Source organism: Pseudorca crassidens, chromosome 21, assembly GCF_039906515.1.
Source record: "Pseudorca crassidens isolate mPseCra1 chromosome 21, mPseCra1.hap1, whole genome shotgun sequence".
In the NCBI taxonomy this organism is placed as follows: Eukaryota; Metazoa; Chordata; class Mammalia; order Artiodactyla; family Delphinidae; genus Pseudorca; species Pseudorca crassidens.
In genome coordinates, this window is record NC_090316.1 from 9,009,950 (window position 1) to 9,031,654 (window position 21,705).

At 48.5% G+C, this 21,705-nt stretch overlaps 1 long non-coding RNA gene across 2 annotated transcripts in view; it reads left to right on the forward strand.

The window, feature by feature from the left end:
- LOC137216229 (uncharacterized) overlaps window positions 1–21,705 on the forward strand; it is a 214,220-nt gene that overhangs the window by 71,724 nt on the left and 120,791 nt on the right. For both annotated transcript variants that reach the window (XR_010939643.1, XR_010939644.1), the window contains exon 2: window positions 6,552–6,689. This is a non-coding gene — a long non-coding RNA (uncharacterized lncRNA). The remainder of the gene's footprint in view (window positions 1–6,551; window positions 6,690–21,705) is intronic.

Here is a 21,705-nt window from a genome sequence, read left to right on the forward strand (position 1 = left end):
GGGGGCTGGTCGCGGATCTGTTCTGGGTTGGATCAGATAAGCATAGAAGACCTTGGGCCAGGAAATCTGGTCTCACACTTTTTTCTTTTTGTAACAGAAGTATTACAATGTTGTGTTAATTTCTGCTGTACAGCAAAGTGACTCAGTTATACATATACCTACATTCTTTTTTATAGTGTTTCCCATTATGGCTTATCCTAGTACACTGAATATAGTTCCCTGTGCTGTACGTTAGGACCTTGTTGTCCATCTGTTCTACATGTAATAGTTTGCATCTACTAACCCCAAACTCCCAATACATCCCTCCCCCTCCCCCTTGGCGACCACCAGTCTGTTCACTGTGTGTGTGTCTTATACTTTCTCTATTCCCCATTCCACCCACCCACGGGGGCTGTGTCCATAACATCTGCAGTCGTTCGCAAAATACAGGTTCCCAGGCCTTTTGTCGGCACTGTTTTCTGTCCTGCACGCATGCAAAGACCTTTGAGTCGGCAGCTCTGTTTTATCAGGTTGCTACTTCCTGCCCTTGCTTTATTACATCTGTTCTTTGGGGCATGGTGTTATAAACTGGGTATGTGATGATGTGTAATCACTAACTGAAAGGCCAATACATTTTCACAGTCCCGGCAGCAAGACAAATAAAAGGCAAAATGAAAGGCTTGTGCTCTTTTGACAAAGGGAAAAGCACAAAACACACATATTAAAGAAAAAAAAAACCAGACTGTGAATTGAAAATGTTGTCATCTTGGGGGCTGGTTTTCTTGGAGTTCGTCTGATTGTGTTTGCCTCCTGGGAGTGGGGTGCCTGGTGGCTGGGAGGTGGGGAGCGAGGATGGAAGATGCTTTATTCCTCTTGGGAACCACATTATTATTAGTCTTTGTAAACCTCAGGCTATTGCCCTGGGCGCTTATGAGGTATGATTCTGGGCGGCCTTTGACTGAGAACAACCGGTCTGTGGTCAGAGGATATGGGGCAGAGAGAGACAGTTGGAGAGAGAAAGGTACAGAAGGAGAGAGAGAACCATACGTGTTTGTGTTTAGATGGGTGTACATTGTAGAGTGATTTTCCCCCAGTAGAAATTCAGTAAATACCCAGGTTGATATTAATGTATGTAGGACAGTGCGATGCATACAATCAGGGCTTAGTAAGTGATGATTCTGTGTCTGTCCTGATTCTGTGCTTTCACACAGTAGGGATTGGATGGGATAAAAGTGTTTGTACAGACGTTTGAGAGCTTTTAGGAAAGATGTCCTCCCTCCTGTTCGTATTCAGTAAATCCGAATATTCATTCATATTCTTCTCCATGACCCTGCAGAAATACAGTCCGCAGACCAGGGAGTTTTATTTTGCTTTGCTTTTTTTTCTTCTCCAAGGTCTGGAGGAAAATGCAATAGAAATGGGGCTTGGGGGATAGTTTTTTGAAACTGATTAAAGCAAAAGATAATAGGAATAATGTATATTGTCAGTCTATAAAAGGTTTTGCCAGAAAAAATAAAAGAGGAAAAAATCTTTAGGCTTGCTAGCTAATTATGTTCATGAAGGTGAATAGAGATAAGGGTCTCTCCTTTGTAAAGGGGATTCAACTGTGTGAACATTCTAGAAATGGAGACTTTTAGTAGTTCTTCCAACACACTGATATCATCATCATCATCATCATCATACCAGTTGTAATAACCAGGTTACATGACATTGATAGATTGCCTGTACACAGGGCTGAACAAAAGTAAGGACCTGGTGCACATAAGCAGGGCCCAGTGAGTTGGAGGGGCCTGGGCCCATGTTACTTATCAATACAAATCTCCCCTCTCTGGGGCCCCCCAACTTTTTTTCTGGAGCCAAGCCAGCTCTCAGCAGATTCATTTTCAAAACTCTTTCATAACTTATCTCATTTGATTTTCTGAAGAATTTTGAGGGAGACAGGAAAGGCACTTCTGTCATTCCAGAATTATAGATGGGGAAACCGAGACTCAAACAGGGTGGCTGACTGGTCCACAGTCGCCAGTGGCAGAGCCAGGACCCGGCGAGGCCTTCCAAAGTCCACTTCCTCATGTCCAGGCCATCTTTGAGGGGCTGTGAAGGAGGTGAGACTACCTAACCAACGACACCAGCAATACCTTAGGTCACCTGCAAGCACTAAATAGTGCCGCCCCGTTTCAGTTCTGGAGCCTTTGTGCTTTGACCGCTTTGGCACCTAAGGAGCCCCGGATGTGACAGCATGGTAGCTCCTGATGGGCTGGTGAGCAAGCCTGGCTCCTGTTAGGATGACCTGTCCTAGTACAAAACAGAGCAAACCTTCCCTGTCTGCGGTCGCTGAATCCTTGTACAGGGTAGACACAGAACACTTCTCTTTGGGATGTTCTTTCATAATTGGGGATCATTTTCTAAGATGAAGATGCTGGTTTCTTTCATTATTGAACATAGACCTTCATTTCATTTCATTCAAACAGCACCATTTATGTATTAATAGACTAATTTTTATTGTCTGTCTCTGCCACTCATTCCCCAATCTGAATGTAAGATCTGTGAAGGCTGGGTTTCTGGGTCTGTTTTCCGCACTTAAGATCTCAAGTGCTCAGAACAGTGCCTGACATTTGTAAATGCTCAATGATTGTTTTTTGTTTGAATGACCGAACGGTGAAATAAAGAGAAAACAGCAGAGGCTGACAATCTTAAATGATATGCTCATGTCCAATTAAGGTAGAAGGATATCACTGTTGGATGTGTGATCTGTAGTTCAAATAGAGAAAAGAAATAAAAGGACGGAACTGACACATGGTCCAGGGGACCACAGGCACCCAGAACCCCCTTTAGAAGGTGCATTACTCAGATCCTGCCTTTTTTTATATCAACTTTTTACCAGTGATTGAGTTGTAAATAGGCAAGAATTACATGTTCCGTTTAATTTTTTTCAAGGTTGAAATTTGGAATGAATTATTGGATTGACTGGTCCATAAAAATAATAAATCAATAGTTGAGTGAAAGTCATTGTTAAAAGGCAAAAGGCCAAATGATGACATAATAAAGATGATGGATGAAATCAGGAGTCAGCAAACTCTGGCCCTTGGGCCAAATCCTGCCCAGCACCTGTTTTCGTAAATAAAGTTTTATTGGCACACAGCCAGGTCCATCCATTAACCGTTGTCTACGGGTGATTTCATGCTGCAACGATAGAGTTAGTAGTTTGTGACAGAGCCCATATGGTCTGCAAAGCCAAAAATATTTACAATCTGGTCTTTTATAGAAAATGTTTGATGACCTCTGGATTAAATAATGGTCCATCATGTTAAAGTCCAAAGAATCGAGCTGACAGTGGAGGTGAAGCCTAGAACAATGATATCTTTCTGGTGAGCCCAGCACCAGACCTAGCTCCACAAGGCATCATTGTCCATCATAGTAAGTTAATGTTGTTAATTTGAATTTTATTGGTTTGGTAGTTTTAATTGTATTTATTCCATAAATTTGTTTTTATTTTATATGTGCATAAGAGCTAGAAGCATAGGATTTATACCTCAGTCAGTGTTTGTATATATTAAATTTATGGTAAAGTAACTTAAGTCAACCCCATGGGGATTGGTGCGATTTTTTTTTTTTTTTTCCCTTTAAATGTGTTCTTATCCTTTACTACTTAAGTTTGAAAATTACTGGTTTAAAGGCATCCGGTAGGAGCTTGTATCTAGGTTTTGCTAAGTTATACCATGCTCACTGTTAATTGTCCTCCTATAAACTTGTTTGGGCAGCGGAATGACATTTCTAAAATCTCTCTACTTTCTAGTTTAATTCATTAAGTGTTTACCTTGTAACTTGGAGAATTCAAGAGAGAAGAAACTTATTGGGAGGTAATTACTTGAGTTCTGTTTTTTTTTTTTTTTTTTTTTTTTTTTGCGGTACGTGGGCCTCTCACTGTTGTGGCCTCTCCCGTTGCGGAGCACAGGCTCCGGACGCGCAGGCTCAGCGGCCATGGCTCACGGGCCCAGCCGCTCCACGGCATGTGGGATCTTCCCGGACCGGGGCACGAACCCTTGTCCCTTGCATTGGCAGGCGGACTCTCAACCACTGCGCCACCAGGGAAGCCCGAGTCCTGCTTTTTTGTCCTTTGATAATTTTAAGATGATTGCATTCTGATCACTGCCCCCATTACTCCTAATCTTTGAAACCGTGGGGCACGTTATCATGGTTATTGATTTAAAAGTATGTCTTTTGCTCTCAGCCAGACTCCTGGAGCCCAGCAGACTTGTTTTTAGGGGGCTTGGGGGCTAGAGAGCTTTCCTGTTATTTGTTCTCTGGAGTATGTCTGACCGTAAATTCCCACAGCTTGACTTTGAGAAGCCTTCACCATCTGACTCTTATAGAGTCTCTGTGTGTCATAGGATCATAATATTGTAAAGTCAGAGGAAAGACTGAAGTTCAAAGTCAAGGCTTTTGCCCAAGATCACAAAGCAGTAAGAGGCAGAACCGGGATTGGACCAGCTGCATTTAGAAAACAAAAGACATATCCCCAGAACCAAACAACCAAACCAGAAGAAACTCTTGAACGACATGGCTGAAGTGATCTTAGCTCTGAAGTTAGAAGTGTAAAAACAGATGGCAATACAGAGCTAAAGATGTTTATGACATTAACTCTGAAACGTCATCTATTTTTCTTTCCAGCAACACTCTTTGATTTTGTCCTGAGTTGATTTTTATAGCTTATTTTATAGAACTTGTTCTATCCAGTCTTTGTTCTTGAAGTCTGATAGCAGCCTTTGATGGTGAGCAGTATAATTCTGACCTCCAGTTGGTAGGATGCAAATACGCCTGTAAGGATACATCATGCCTTATGCCTTCTTGGGCGCCAATCTGGAAACAAGCTCAGCCTCCAGGCTGCCTAAGCTCAGCCTGGTCCTCGAATCGGCACTGGAGTGAGCTTTGGAAACACAAATCTGATCCTGTCCCAGCCTCCCCTGCTTAATCCTTGCAATGGCTTTCCATGGCTTCCTGTGGATGGAGAAAAGCTCCTTGATTTGCTGGTGCAGCCCTCCCATCCCTCTGGCCTCCTTCGACAGCTGCTTCTCTCACCTCCTCTTCCACTCCGGCTACACCTGCCTCCAGACCCTGGTCCCCACTGTGCAGTTATCCTTCTGCCTGGTTGGCACCATCCCATCCTTGGGCTCTCAGTTGCGGTCACCTCCTCAGGGAAGCCTCCTCTGCCCTTCCTGACCCAGGCAGCTCCCTTTTAAAGTGGGACAGCGCCATGCATATCCTTCAAAGCACTCTTTCACTGCTTGTAATTCATTTACTTTCATTCATTTGTGTCAAGTTAGGTCCACGAGGCAGAAACAGAGTCCTATTCTCAACTGTATCCCCAACCCAGTGCCTGGTACCTATAGATACTCAATAATACTTGCTGAGCCCTGAATGAATGAATGAAATTCTGGCCCAGGGTTGGGGGTAGCATCTTAGCAGCCCAGATGCCAGCAGGACGTGGTGGGAAGAGAATCCAGTTGGGAGTCACTAAGACCTATATTCAAATCTCTGGGTAAGTTGACTTCTCTGAGCCTCAGTTAATCCATCTGATAAAGGGAGTGAGTCATAACACCCAGCGCACAGGTAATTGTGCAGATTAAGCAGGTAAACGTGAAAAACACCAGTTCTTTTCTCCCTTCACTCAGACTCGGACAGACACAGCCAGTGAGGCTGTTTCCTAGTTCAGAGAGGAGCTCAGTTGACCTCAGACGTCCGCTGGTGCTGGGTTCACCCAGGGTTTTGGAAGCTGCTGGTGACCCACGTTGGCGGGGCCCAAGGGCAGCGCCAGGCTGCAGCATGGAATCAGGGGGCAGCTTTGCACGCCGGGGCTCAGGGAGCAGATGAGCTGGGCCTGGTGGGGCAGGGGTTATGCTGGAGCCACTTAAGAAGGGTCCTTGCAGGGGTGAACCCTTTCATCCTGATAAGCGTCATAGTAAAATCAATTCTCTGTGTACTTTTGGGAATTACAGCTAGCATTTTGGTGTGATTTATCTGGTGTATAACACGAACACGGTCGTCTCCTTCATCATTCTGAAAGTTCATCTAAAATTGCTTTGAGTTTCTGGTTTTGGGGAGTGACATGTCCACTTGCTATCATCTTTCCTGTGAAATATGGATCGAGCGGTACATGGCTGCTGGCCTCGTTTCCTCCCCTTTACCTGCCTTAGGTGGCAGGGAAGTTTTATGGCTTTGATTTCTCTTCTCTCATTGCCCTCCCGACGCCGGGAACCTGTCTTTGGACCAGTACAGGGTTAAACCTCGAGGCTTTCCTCCCTGCCAGACCTTGGGAACCTCTCTCTTCTGGGAGGAAGGGAGCTGGTCTCAGAAGAGACCCGGGCTCTCTGTCTGCTCCTGCAGGCTTCCCTGGGGGCTCAGTCCCTCCCACCCAGCCGTAGAGCCCTGATCCTGGCCGTGCCCCAGTTATAGCAGTTAAAAACCGCCCTTGGGTCCAAATGGACAGGTGTGAGGGTTGTCCCCACCCCTTAACTGGCTGTGTGACTTTGGGCAATTCCATCAATTTCTCTGAGTTTTTTTTTTTTTTTTGGCAGCAGCACGCGGCATGCGGAACTTCCGGGACCAGAGATCCAACCCACGGCCCCTGCGGTGGAAGCACCGAGTCTTAACCACCGGACCGCCAGGGAAGTCCCTCCGCGTTTTTTCATCTATAAAGTGGAGATTATAATAAGGTGAGGATTGCATGAATTAATAACCTTAGCGTGTATCTAGCGCCAGGCTCCGGTAATAAATGCTACCCGTTACCATTATAGCCACCCCTGGTTTCTGCTTCAAGCTAAGCTCAGTGACTGGGGTCTCAGTTTTCCTCAACTGGAAAATGGCTTCTTGAGGTGAGTCGCAGGCCCGCAGGAAGATGGGAAGTGGAAAATGTGGGGTGAGTCATAAACTTGCCCTGGTGGGAGACACAGCGTGGTCCTTAAGCTCTGGGCGGTGCTGTGTTGCCGTTTCTCCGTCTCTGTTTTGCTGATGGAAGCACTTGGTGTCTGGGCCCCTTAGCGGAGCTTTGTGGGCATCCTGGGACACAGAGAACAAGTGAGGTCAAAATCCTGCCAGCCTTTCCATCTGGCCGTCGCATCTGTGGGGAGGCCTGTGGTTTATCCCCGACATCTTTTTATAATAATACCACCACCCACCATGTATCACATGCACTGACCTCTTAGAAATCAGCGTCGGGGGGCTTCTGGGGCTTCCCTGGTGGCGCAGTGGTTGAGAGTCCGCCTGCCGATGCAGGGGACGCGGGTTCGTGCCCAGGTCCGGGAAGATCCCACATGTCGCGGAGCGGCTGGGCCCGTGAGCCATGGCCGCTGAGCCTGCGCGTCCGGAGCCTGTGGTCCGCAACGGGAGGGGCCGCAACAGTGAGAGGCCCACGTACTGCAAAAAAAAAAAAAAAAAAAAAAAAAATCAGCGTCGGGACTTTTTTTTTCCCTGGGACACCTCTTCCATTTTCTTGAAATGGAGCAGCTATCTTTGTATACATTCCTCCCGACTTTTAGGCCGACGCCTGGCCCATCCAGGGTGTGCTGTCATCGGGAACATTCTGTCAAGGCTTTCCCTCTCCCGAGCCCCTGTATTTTCACTGGAAATGTGCTGTCCCTGTCGCCTCCCCTCCAAATCTTCTCATCCGGCATCAACAACTCCCACCCCGCCCCTCCTGTGAGCACAGAGGGAGCTCAGCTTCCCAGCAGAGGTGAGCAGGGCCGGCTTGAGACAAATGTGTCTTTCTCTGTCACCCTCTGCTCCAGGGTGAGGGAGAGAAAGTCTCTGAGTTCCTTCAATTACAGGGATGCCTGGGGAGAGTGTTAGTACAAGTCATGGAGCCCCCGGCTTGGACTGCAGGGTGGCTGGTGCCTCCCACCCTCACCTTCCCCTCGGGTACTTACATAGGCATCGTTGACCTTCAAAAGGCATGTCACTAATGCAGGTGTCCCCTTAATGCCACTCACTCGGGGCTGTCATTGGTACTTACGCCTGTGACAGGTATTCATCAGCAGACACTGGCAGGAAGGTCAGCACCTTGAAAGCTGCTGAGTTCCCCTAAAGGCAACACTTGAGGGTTGGCAAGTGGCCCGGCTGAAGTTGGCTGCAGCGGCCTCAAGGGAGGCCGGGCGGGGCAGAGCCGCTCTGGGAGTTGGGAGTGCCCATTGCTCATTGGGAGCGCTCGTTGCTTCATGCCCGACTCCTCTCCTGGTCCCCGAGAGACTTTTCCTCCTTCACCTAGGCTCCTCCTGCCCCGCCCCGCCCCGCAGAGGGTCACAGTGGTGACCTGGGCCTCCCGGCTGGGGGACAGTACTCGGACAAGCCTGGGACAGTCTGGCTGCCTGCAGTTCTGCACTTTGGAGATGGGCCTTGGGCAGGCAGGGGCTCCCCAGGGGCAGGGAGCCTGTGATTTCAGCCCCAGAGGGGACCGTGCCTCACAGGTGCCGCCCTGGGTGTGTGCCTTGCCTGCCCGGGGGCCTTGACCGGACAACCCAGGTGGCACCGAGGATCTTCCCACAGCAGAGGACAAGTATGTGTTTAGCTTCTTTCCGTACCTTGCGGGATGGGGGCCTGGGAAAGGCGTGTGGTTTGATCCACTGACACTGAGTATTAGAGAGAAAGGAGATCCTGGGGTTCATGCTCTCAAATTTTTCTCACAAGCTCTCAAATTTTTATTATTCACTCTGTCAGAGGCAATTCTCCTAAGTTCGTTCTTTCTTTCTTTCTTTCTTTCTTTCTTTCTTTCTTTCTTTCTTTCTTTCTTTCTTTCTTTCTTTCTTTCTTTCTTTCCTTTATTGGAGTATAGTTGATTTACAATGTTGTGTTAGTTTCAGGTGGACAGCAAAGTGAATCAGTTATACATATACATATATCCAGTCTGTTTTTTTAGATGCTTTTCCCATACAGGTCATTACAGAGTATTGAGTAGAGTTCTCTGTGCTATACAGTAGGTCCTTATCAGTTATCTATTTTATATATAGTAGTGTATATATGTCAATCCCAGTCTCCCAATTTATCCCTCATGCCCCCTTACCCCCAGTAACTGTAAGTTTGTTTTCTACATCTGTAACTCTCTTTCTGTTTTGTAGATAAGTTCATTTGTACCCTTTTTTTTTAGATTCCACGCATAAGCGATATCGTATGATATTTGTCTCTCTCTGTCTGACTTACGCCACTCAGTATGACAATCTCTAGGTCTATCCATGTTGCTGCAAATGGCATTATTTCATTCTTTTTTATAGCTGAGTAATATTCCATTTTATGTACGTACCACATCTTCTTTATCCATTCCTCTGTTGATGGACATTCAGGTTGCTTCCATGTCTTGGCTATTGTAAATAGTGCTACAATGACCATTGGGGTGCATATATCTTTTCAAATTACGGTTTCCTAAGTCATTTCTGTCCCAGCAGCTGTGGCTTGAATTCTCTGTACCTCCTTTATCCTTCATGCTAGGGATTACTAGTAACAATAATAATGGAAATGACGACAATGTCCACCACCAGTGACTTTATTGCACGTTTGTTTGTCACGTGCCAGGAGTTCTGCGTGCGTGACGCCCGTGAGGTGTTGTAACAGTGCTGGGAAGTTACTCTTGTCACCCTTACTTTATTGCTGGAGCTCAGAGAGGACGTTCCTGTTGCTCAAGGTGGAGCCAGCGTCCAGACCCAGGTCCAAATAACCGCTGGCTCACTTAGCCTCCCCCCTTCGTGAATGCAGATCTTCCTCAGCTCATGATGCAGTTATTTCCCAATAGATCCATCCGAAGTTGAAAATATCATAAGATGAAAATACATATAGTAGACCAAACCTACCAGACAGCATATTTGTGTCTAGCCAACCTTAAATAGGCTCAGAACATTTCCGTTAGCCTACGGTTGGGCAGAATCCTCTGACACCAAGCTTATTTTATCATCAAGTGTGAATCTCTCCTGTAATTGATTGAATACTGTGCTGAAAGTGGAAAACAGCCAATGGTTGTCTGGGTGCAGAATGGTGGTAATCGCATCTGCTGTTTCCCCCACTCCCTGAGAGCAGGGCTGACGAGGAGCTGTGGCTGGGTGCCCTGCCCAGCATCACGAGAGCATCGTGCCACAGATCGCTAGCCTGGGAAAAGCTCAAAATTCAAAATTGGAAGTATGGTTTCTACCGAATGCGTACCGCCTTCACACCATCGTAAAGTTGAAAAATCGTAAGTCGAACCGTCATAAGTTGGGGACCATCTGTGCTGTCGAGAGTGCAGTTTGTCACCGCTCTGTGCTCTGGGTCAGGGAAGACGCCGAGCCCCGCAGATCAGAGAACTGAGGCCAGACAGGTTAGCGCCCACAGCTGGCTGGGGGCTCATCTTTCCTAGCCAACTGATGACTTGGCTGTGCCCAGCCCCGTGCTGGACCCTTTAGGGGGTTCCTAAAAGAATGTGTCCAAAACTCCGTGGACATTTGCTGGAAAACTCAAACTGTATCCCTAGGTCCCATTTATTGGGCTTTTGCTCTGTGTCAGGCACGTGTTTTACATTTAGCTCTCATAAGTATGAGGTTTGTCCTGTCATTATCCCCCTTCGCTAGCAAGGAGAATGAGGCCCAGAGACGTTAAGCAACTTATCCAGGGCCACACAGCTAGGAAGGGGGAGATGGGGCTCACTCAAACCCATGGCTGGCTGAGCGCAGAGCCCTTGCTCTCATACTTGAAACACAGAAAACAATTCCAGAACCACATGTGCCAAGCAGTGAGGACCCGACTCTATAATGGGACATGAGAGAAACGAGAAAGGTGTGTGTGTGTGTGTGTGTGTGTGTGTGTGTGTGTGTGTGTGTGCAGCGTGATGGTGGTGGGAGTGTTGGAGGAGGGGAGCTCCTCGGAGGAGGTGGGACTTGAGCTGGGCTTTGATTTTTCATTAGAGAGAGTCTGGGGATGGTGTCCTGGGTGGAAAGAACATGCCAGGTACAGGCTGGGAAGTAAGAAGGGTAGATTGAGGGGCTGCTTGTTCTTGCTTGATGGCGGAGGGAGCCTTCTCTATTAGACTATCAGCTTCTCTGTCCTATTTGACTCTCACCTGATGGGCTGATTCCAAGTCTTCTTTTTGGCGGCTAAGAAACTTCGATTTGCCGATTAGGAGATAAGCGTGTATTTATGTCATGGGAGCTTGTGTGGCAGAGTGGAAGAGCGTACAGCTTGGAACCAGGTTTAAATCTACTGCTGTCATTTACTGTGTGTCTTTGGGAGACTCTTAGCTCAGTTTTATCATCTGTGAAAGCTGGATGATAACAATTAACTTACCTACCTCTCGCCATACGTTTTGATAATCAAATGAGATAATAAGGGTCAGGTAAAAAGCACTTTGTAATTTGCATATTGTCCTAACTTACGATCATGAATTAAATGTGACTACAAGAATGCGAGTAAACAGGCTGTGCACACACTTGTGTGTTTTAGGTGGTTATGCTTAGCTTTATGCCTTCATAAATGTGACTGTTGACACCGATGTGTACGGGTGTGTGTGTGTGTGTGTGTGTGTGTGTGTGTGTGTGTGTGTATGTGTCCTTTGGTCACTGGAACAGCACCTGGACAGCGTTACCCTGCAACAGACTCCTACAGAGGCAGCCCTTTGCTGTGTGGATCTGTGTGTTGGGCACAGTGGCTCCCATTCCCAATCTGTGGTCTCCCAAGAGCCCCGTGAGTCCACTGCCGTCATAACCACTTTTTTCCTTCCAGTTTTACTGAGATATAATTGACGTACCGCACTGTATAAGTTTAAGACATGCCATGGTAACCATTTAACTTTTCAATTTTAAAAGTTTTGTTTAGGGCTTCCCTGGTGGTGCAGTGGTTGAGAGTCCACCTGCCAATGCAGGGGACACGGGTTCCTGCCCCGGTCCGGGAAGATCCCACATGCCGCGGAGCGGCTGGGCCCGTGAGCCATGGCCGCTGAGCCTGCGCGTCTGGAGCCTGTGCTCCGCAACCGGGAGAGGCCACAGCAGTTCGAGGCCCGCGTACCGCAAAAAAAATTGTTTATTTTTATTGAAATATAGTTGTACATATTATATAAGTTACAAGTGTACAATATAGTGATTCACAATTTTTAAAGGTTACACTCCATTTATAGTTATTATAAGATATTGGCTATATTCCCCATGTTGTACAATATATCTTTGTAGGTTATTTTATACGTAATAGTTTGTACCTCTTAATACCCTACCCCTATATTGCCCCTCCACCTTCTCTCTCCCCACTGGTAACCACTACTTTGTTGTCTATATCTGTGAGTCTATTCATTCTTTGCTATATTCACTAGTTTGTTGTACTTTTTAGATTCCACATATAAGTGATAGCATACAGTATTTTTCTTTCTACCCTACAAGTCCATCCATGTTGCTGCAAATGGCAAAATGTCATTCTTTTTTACGGCTGAGTAATATTCCATTGTATATATATGTACCACATCTTTATCCATTCATCTGTTGATGGACACATAGTTTGCTTCCATGTCTTAGCTATTGTAAATCATGCTGCTGTGAACATTGGGGTGCTTGTATCTTTTTGAATTAGTACTTTTGTTTTCTTTGGATATATACCCAAGAGTGGAATTGCTGGGTCATATGATAGTTCTAATTTTTGTTTTTTGAGGAACCTGCATACTGTCTTCCACAGTGGCTACACCAATTTACATTCCCATCAACAGTGTACGAGAATTCCCTTTTCTCCACATCTTCACCAACATTTGTTATTTGTGTTCTTTTGATGACAGCCATTCTGACAGGTGTGAGGTAACATCTCATTGTGGTTTTGATTTGCATTTCCCTGACGATTAGTGATGTTAAACATCTTCTCATGTGCCTGTTGGCCACCTGCATTTCCTATTTGGAAAAACATCTATTCAGTTCTTCTTTCTTTTCTTCGACATTGAGTTGTATGAGCTGGTTATATATATTGGATATTAATCCCTTACTGGTCATATCATATCATTTTCAAATATTTTCTCCCATTCAGTAGGTTGACTTTTTGTTTTGTCAATGGTTTCCTTTGTTGTGCAAAAGTTTTGAAGTTTAATTAGGTCCCATTTGTTTATTTTTGCTTTTGTTTCCTTTGCTTTAGGAGACGGATGCAAAAAATATTGCTGTGACTTATGTCAAAGAGCATTCCGCCTATGTTCTCCTTAGGAGTTTTATAGTATCCAGTCTTACATTTAGGTCTTTAACATGGTAACTCTTCAAAAGTGGTAACAGAGCCTGGATGTGAACTGGGGTGTGCTGACTCCTGAAGCTGCTGTGGCTTTTTCCAGAAACTGGAAGTGGCCTGTCCAAATGCAGCAGAGGCAGCTGTGTCCTGGAGAAGCCCCTGCCAGGCAGACGGACACTTCTTCCTGGGGTCCCCCCGCCCCTATTTCCTTAGCACTTTCCTACTGGCCGGTTTCATGGGAGCTCACTTTGCTTCCCTGGGGAATAAGGAGGGTGCCTCCCGGTTGCACCCTCAGCTGAGCCCACCCAAGCTCCTGACCCTCGGCTGGGGTTCTCCGGGCCTTTTCGAGTCTTTGCTGTAGACGCTGCCCTCTGAACCCCAATCCTGCTCTCAAGAGGACAGAGTTAGAGGAATGGCCTGTTTCTTGCTTCCCAGCCATCTTCTCCGGGACTTACCTCTGGCTACATCCAGATGGCAGGGAAGCTGGGATGTGGCCCCAGACCTGCAGAGGAAGCGCAGGGGGGTTGGCAGGACACGCAGAGCCCAGTGGGAGACCCCACTGCCACCTGCCGTGGGGAGGATCTGTTCCCCATCCCGCCACTGTGAGGTTGCTTTTACTTCCCACTGGACCTGTGTTATGGGCTCCTCCACAGGAAGCCAGGACCTCTCAGCCTGGTCTGGAATTCCTGTTGAGGACTCCACCTCCAATGTCCACCCTGAGGCTCGGAGTGGAGCTGGGCTGACCTCAGGCTGTGGGCGGCCTTGGAGGAGCACAGGGGGAGCCGCAGCTGGGAGGCTTGCAGAAGGCTGCTTGTCTCTCACCAAGCGCGTGCCACAGACAGTGCCTGGGGGCCTCTGCACGCCCAGGCAGCGCTGCCCACGGCTCCTTGCATGTCTGGAGGCCTCACAAATTTTACTTGGATTATGGAAATAATGTACACCTAGTGTAAGAAGTTTACAAAACGTGCAGGTGTGTAAAAAAGAAATACAAAAATAACTCCTCAGCCTACTACTTAAAGACGGCTACTGTTACCATCCTGTTGTATTTCTTTCCACTCTCTCTCTGCCTAATAGGCCATATGGCATATATGTCTGTGTGCGTGTACATATATAATAGCCATGCATATGTACTTAACACTCTCCTGGTTTCCCCCAAATCAGGGAGGTGCTAGCTAGGGGCCTCGGAGTTACTCTTGCCCTTTCTCTCCCCACCACTGCCCGCGGCACCCTCACCTCTCGCCAGGTCCTGCTAATCATGGCTCCTAACAATGGCTCTGAACTGGTCTGCCCACATCATGCTCTCCCGTCCCTCCACCCTTAGCCCAGCAACTAACTTCTTTGGCCCAGACTGTCTGGCTCTGCCTCTTACTGCTGTGCAACCTTAGGCAAGTTACTTCACTTCGCTGAGTCTCACTTCCCTGTCTCACAAAGCGGTACAGATTAAGTAAGTGAATCCATGCAGCGCTTAGACTGGCGCCTGCACACGGCAGGCAGTTGCCACGGTGCGGCCAGAGGCTACCCTCCTTGCAAAATACGGCAAAGGCTTCCTTCCCACTGCCCTTAGGGTGAGTGAGTGAGAGCAGTCTGGGATCCTCACCGCCGTCTGAGATCCACAAGGTTTGACCTCCCCCTCCTCCTTCTTCTCCTTCTCCTTCTTCTTCTTCTCCTTCTCCTCCCCCTCCCCTCCCCTCCCCTCCCCCTCCCCTCCCCTCCCCTCCCCTCCCCCTCCCCTCCCCTCCCCTCCCCCTCCCCTCCCCTCCCCTCCCCTCCCCTCCTCCCCCTCCTCCTTCTCCTCCTCCTCCTCCTCCTTCTTCTTCTCTCTCCCTCTCTCTCTCTCAGTCCTTGGAGTTGCCACAATGTCTCTGCACATGCTCTTCTCTCTGCTTGAACACTTGCCCCTCTGCATCCTCTCACCTATAATGTGATTATTATACACTTGCTTTGTGCCCCATTTTTCTCTCATAAGTAACATAAATATGTCTTTGCCCGTAAATCTTCACGCACACCTCTGATCATGTCCTCAAAATAGATCCTTAGAAGTGGAAATTTCTGGATCAAAGATTATGAACATTTTTTTAAGGCTTTTGAGGAATCTTGCCAGATCACCTTGTTTTTTAAAAAAATTTATGTTACTGAAGTATAGTTGACTTACATTGTTGGATTCATTCCTGCTGAACAGCAAAGTGATTCAGTTATACATATATATATTCTTTTTCATATTCTTTTCCATTATGGTTTATCACAGGTTACTGAATATGTGTCCCTGTGCTCTACAGTAGGACCTTGTGGTTTATCCATCCTGTATATAATAGTTTGTATCTGCTAACCCCAAACTCTCAAGCCATGCCCTCCTCCACCCAGGCAACCACAAGTCTGTTCTCTATGTCTGTGAGTCTGTTTCTGTTTCGTAGATATGTTCACTTGTGTCATATTTTAGATTCCACATCTCAGTGATATCATATGACGTCATATGATATCACTTTCTAGAAAGCAAAGTCTTCCTGCCACAGGTCCCTTTCTTGGGCTTCTGTGGCATTTTGTTTTGGTCTTTCATCCAGCAATGATCGCCTCTCCTTTGTGTTGGAGTCATTTGTTTACTCTGTTTCCTTAACTAGATTCTAAACTCTTCGGGGGCAGGGGCTGTGTCTCGTTCATCTCTGTCTCTCCCTAGAGACCTAGTTCCTGGCATGTGCGCAGGGGGAACCTCTGCTGAGCTGCACCGAGTTGGACATATAAGTTGTCAGTCCCTTTCCACAGCGGGATGGAAATCAGGAATCAGTGGGTCCCAAAATGTCTAAAAAGAGGGAAAATCCAACACTTGCAGGGCCTCTTTGCCTCTTCCCAGCCTAATGGTAGAGTGAGAGAAGACCCCAGTATAAATGTGGTTTCCTGGTTCTGAGCGGGGGAGCGGTCACGTGTGAAGGAGCAGCGGCTCAGGCGGCCCTGGGCGTGGGGTGCCCAGGAGGGCTGTGTCCTTTGCGGGGGAGGAGTTCCCAGGACCTTGCTTACTTCCCCGCAGGGCAGATGTCTTCGCTTGACCCCCTGGGTCCTGTCTCTGGGTGAGAAGGCAGAGCAGATGGCCCCCTGAGCAGTTTCACTGGGGGTGTCCTGTCCTCACTCACACCCCCAGGGCCATCAGCGCGTGGGCTGCCAGGGCCCTTCAGGCATGTGGAGGCTAGGCCCTCCCGGCTCCAGCGCCTCTGCGGTGGCTTCCCAGACGTCACCTCGTTCTAGGCTGGACACTGGGCACTCAGAACCTTTAGCTCAAGCTTTCTTTCTAAAAGAGCTGGGAAGAAGTCCCTATGTCCCCCAGTGACACCTGGAGCCAGCTGGCCTCTGGGGCTCCTGCTAGAGGCGTTTCTGCCCCAGAGAGAAGCTCTTAAGGCTTCATCCCGGGATGCTTGGTTTGGAGAAGCTGTGAGGCCTCATCTGGAAGCAGCCCTCCTGTTTTGAGATGGGGACTCAGAGATGTGGATTGCCCCCAGCCTGGCCCCTCCTGTACTATCAGGACTCAATGCTGCACACATATGTGTGTGGCACTTACTCACTCACTGTTCACAAAGTGACTCGTTTCATCATCCCCCAAACCCAGAGAGGTAACTGCAGTTGTCCTCATTTTACAGATGGGGAAGCTGCAGCTCAAAGAGGTCACAAGCCCCAGGGAGGCTGAGCCGGGAATGGAACCAGGGGGTCTGGTTGCAACGTCCTGGCTCCAGGGCCCTGTGCTGGGCAGCCTCTGTGAGCCTGAGGCTATGTGTGCGGGTGTGTATTTGTGTGTGTACATATGTACATATGTATATGAGTGTGTGTGTGTGACAGAGAGAGAGAGAGAGACTTCGTTCAACGTGATGTGGAAGCTCTCAGGGCTTGGGTGACGCTGAGGGGGTGTGGGGTCTGATCACACAGTGGAAAGTGGAAAGGGCTTAGCACAGAGCCAGACTTGAGTTTGAGCTCTGACTCAGCCGCTTATTAGCTGTGTGACTTTGGGCAGTCTGCTTGACTTCTCTGAGTCTTGATGTCCTTATTTGTAAGTGGAAGGGGCGTCTACCTCATAGTGTTGTTAGAAGGATTAAATATATTCATTTAGGTCAATGGTGAAGGGCAATGCCTAGCACATGGTAGGCCCTAAAATAAATATTATTTATCTTCACCTTTTCGATCATTCCAGGCAAGCTGAGAGGTGGAGGTGGTTTGCTCTTTCCTCCATTTTCCAGAATATTCTCTCTTCCTAGGCACTTTATTCTGTCACTTACCCACCACAAATGTCAGTTTCATTTTCATCAAAGGATCACAGGCTTTATATAATAAATTTTTAACAATAAACATCAATTTTTACATTGAATAAAGGTTAAGAGGGAGAGGGCAAGGCTTAACCCCAAAGCACAAGACCTTAAAAAAAGCAAGAGTCTTCTTGGTGCCTCCCAGGTACCCCCACCTGTTTATTCTGCCTGTGTTAAGGCAGATTCTGGAAGATCTTCTCCCTTCCTTGTCTTTGGACCTGGGCTTGGAGGCTTTGCTCGGGGCCCACAATCTCGGCTGTGTCCCTGGGCACCAGCCACTGGCTCTGGACATGCCCAGCCCAGCTGAGCTGCTCTCAGAGCTGTCAGCACCGGCGTGTGTGCTGGAATGCCAGGCTGGGGGCTTTGGGGAGGGAAGGTGCGGGAAGCAGGTGAGAATGTGCCAGGCTGGTTTGCATTCACTGTCAGCGTGGAAACCGCCCGTAAATCACGGTGCACAGCTGAGGGTGCCCGGAGCAGGGGTGAGGAGGGAACGTGGGGCTGTCATGTGGGCAGAAACAGGCTTGGGGCTCAGGCCAGGAGGTGGAAGCTCCAGGGAGGCTGCTTTTAACTCAGGGTAAAAACAAAACAAAATTTACAGATATACACTACTGTATATAAAGTAGATAAACAACAAGGACCTACTGTATAGCACAGGGAACTACATTCAGCAACTTGTAATAATCTATAATGGGAAAGAATCTGAAAAATAATATATATATATAACTGAAACACTTTGCTGTATACCTGAAAGATTGTAAATCAACTATACTTCAATTAAAAAAAAAAAGGTCTAACACTGGGGTAGGCTGCTGTAAGGTAGTGAGCTCCCCATCCTTAGAGGTATTCCAGAGCCTGGCGCTCACCCTTGGGTGCTGTGGTTGTAAGCACTCTTGTGCTGGGCAGGAGATGTATCCTTCCAACCCTGAGATTCCACAAGCCTGGGAATGTGATTTTCAAACTGAAGGGGATAGGCATTTACTTTCACTTAATTACATGTACGTTGTACTAACCACGTGCCAGGCTCTGTTCTAATTGCTTACGCCTATTAACTCATTTAATTACTGAGTACCATGAGGTAGGTCCTCATATTTCCATTTTATAGCTGGGGAAACTGAGGCATAGATAAGAAGCTTGCCCAAGAGTTCCCAGCTAGTCAGTCTGACTCCAGGGTCTGTTCTCCTGCCCACGCTGCTGCTGTGGTCCTGTCTCCTGGGGCGTTTCCAGGAGGCTTGGTTGCAACATCTTAGTCCAGGCACGGCTGAGGGGCATCTGGGGCAAAGTCCGACAGCAGGTCCTGGGAGGAGTCCCTTTCTGCAGGCGCATCTTATAACCCGAAGGATGCGGTGACAGACAGGGTAGTCACCCATGTAACAGAGAGAGGGGACAGACCCTCTCCCAAAGCAGGAAGCTCATAGTGACAGAGAATCTGGATGCTTGGAACGGGGCGGGGCGGGGGGGGGGGGGGCTCTGCCAGTCCCAGGGGACTTCACCAAGAAGGGGACTCAGGCCCGGGGACAAGGTGAAGACTGGGGCATCAGAACTGGTAAGTGATGCTGGAAGCATTCAGGAGGAGGACTCCAAGTGGAGCCCCAGGGCTGGACTGGGTCGGCTGCCCCAGGAGAGGAGGGCCGGCTTCAGAATGCAGAGACTGGGGTTTAATCCCCCGACCTGCCACTTTCACTCCTTGTGTGATGAGGTCAGCATGGCCAACCACTCTGACCCTCGGTTTCCTTACCTTCAAAGGTGGGTAATGATAACTACCTTGCAGGATGGTGGGACGGGGCGGGGTGGGGGGAAGTCAAATCAGGTAATATTTACTCACATAGAGGCTTGCGAGCAAGAGGTGCTCACCAAGTGTCTTTGTGTGCCTTCCATTGCTCTTTTCTCGGGTGGGGATTGATTTTAGAGATGGAGGGAGAGTGTGTTGGGGAGCGGGCTGGAGACGGGATGAGGCAGGAGGCTACGGAGGGCAGGGCTGGGAAAGCCACGCCATTGGACAAACCCCGCCTACTCTGGTGCCAGCGACCACGTCGGGCTCATCAGGTTAGTCAAGGCTTTCCGGGACCCTCTGGGTACCAACCTCAGGATCCGCTAACTGGGGGCTATGGAAGGGGCAACTTCTGAAGAACAACTTGGGATTTCAAGTTCATGTGTTTGAAAACCATCCCCAGGGCCAGGGAGTGGACTGGCTCCCACCCCCTGGCACTGAAGGAGCAGAAAGCTTCCCCTCTGCATCCCCTCTCCCACGTTCCCTCCTGTCATTCTCTGAGTGCCCTTGGACACCCCTCCATCTTCTCACCTGGAAAATGAATGGACTGGGATGGGAAGATGTCTAAGGCTAATTACATATCTTCCCTGGTCTTAGAGACCAAACATTTTATTTTTCTGCTCATCTGAAAATTTAGAAGAATCACTTCCAATCAAGGCAGCCAGACTTAACAGAAAGGTTCACAAACTGAGAATAACAATAGTAAGTTCTAATGTTTAGATCTATTGAGTTCTAGAATTGGTGATGTTGTCCTATGTATTCGGTTTAACATTTATAATATTCTTATGTTGGAGACGAGGCTGCCAAGGACCAGAGGAGTTAAGTGACTTGCTGGAGGTCACACAGCTGGTTAGTGGTAAAGCCAGGCTCTGCACCAGGGTCTTCCAGTCCCAGCTCTGATTCAAAGTAACTGCCCATGTCTAGGTGGGCCTTAGTTTCCCCATCTGTAAAATGGGTGGATGGTTCCCTCTGGCAATCAAAGGTTATGATCTTATGATTTCTCTGTCCCTGGGGGTGTGGGGCTTTCTCTCGGTGCTGGTTGATACATTTCTGTCTCGGTCTCCACAGCATTTGGAAACCACTCTGCTTCCTACTCTGTTGTTAATGCTGACTACTGCTAAACGAAGGCTTGAAAGTAGGCCCCGAAGGGTAGTCTCAAGATGGCTCTGGATTCTCTTCTCAATTTGTAGGGTGTGGGGAGATTTTCAAAATCACATTTCTGATTGGAAGGAGCCATTGAGGTCATCCTGTGTCCGAGGGGCCCTGCCTGGTGGGTTTGGAGTCTAAGTCCTCGCCTTCAGCAGGATGGATGAGATGACCTGGCGAGGTCCCCAACCTCCTGCTTCTTTCAAGCCTCCTTAAAGAAGGCATGTCTATGGCAGGCCCTGGGTAACACATTACAGTGTTTCACAACCCTCCTCTCCAGGAAGCTGTTCTTAATGTTTAACCTTAATCCCTCCCGCTGTAACTGAAGGTCCCTTCCTCTTGTTGAGTGCAAATGCAGGACAGCTGCTCCGGCTCATGGTCTGACATCAGCTATTATTTCTCAAGATGACCCTGCGAGACAGGCCAGGGTCATTAGACCCAGTTTGGTGCTCAGCGCACACGTGTCTATTCCTGCCCGCGTGGCCGCAGACAGGCTCGCGGGGCCCGTGAATAGCTGCCTGTTTCTGGGGGTGTCTCTTAAGACACTTGTCTCCTGACGTCTGTATCACACTGTGGACCCCAGAGGGCAGAGACAACACCTGTTTGGCTGGCTTCCTAGCGACCCTTCTGTGGCTCTCCACAGCTGAGCCTGCTTTCCCAAAGCGAGCGGTTTTAGGGAAGTGGCTGAGAATGGAAATTTGAGGCAACCAATCAGAGGCAGTGTCCGGACGACACTCTTGGGCTCCTCCTTCGTCTTGGATGTGGCTCTATTTCGGGGATATCTTCGCCAATGGGCAAAGCTGAGGATGTTCCCCGAGGGTGCACGATTCCCTGCCCTCCCGAAGGGCCACGTTGAGGGCGAGGGAAAGGGCCACGGGGGTTCTGTGGCTGCTTGGACGTTGTCCTGCCTGCTGTCCTTTCTGCAAGGAGACAGGGATGAAACCTAATCCAGCGATTTGCCGCACCCATCATCGCTAAGAACAACAGTATCATCAACAAGAACAGAACCCAGGGGCCTGCTGGGTGGACGTGCCTCTCTCAGCTCCTGTCTTATCTGGCACTCTCTCTGGTCTCTGTTTAGAGTAACTCGGGCACCGTGTTTGGAAGAACAGGTGAGCAAGTGTGAGGGAATTTCAGGGGTCTGGGCCAGAGTGTCGCCTCTTCCCGGTTTAGTTTTGACGGCAACTTCCCATCCCTCTGAACAGTGTCACTGGTGGTTTGAGGCCCAGGCCCCTGTGCCCTCTCCCCAGATGGCAAGGGGGGACTTCAAGGCTCCACCTGCCCCAGGCACTCCCTCCCAGGGGCTCTCTTTCTCTAGGAGGCTGCATTCCTGTCCATAAA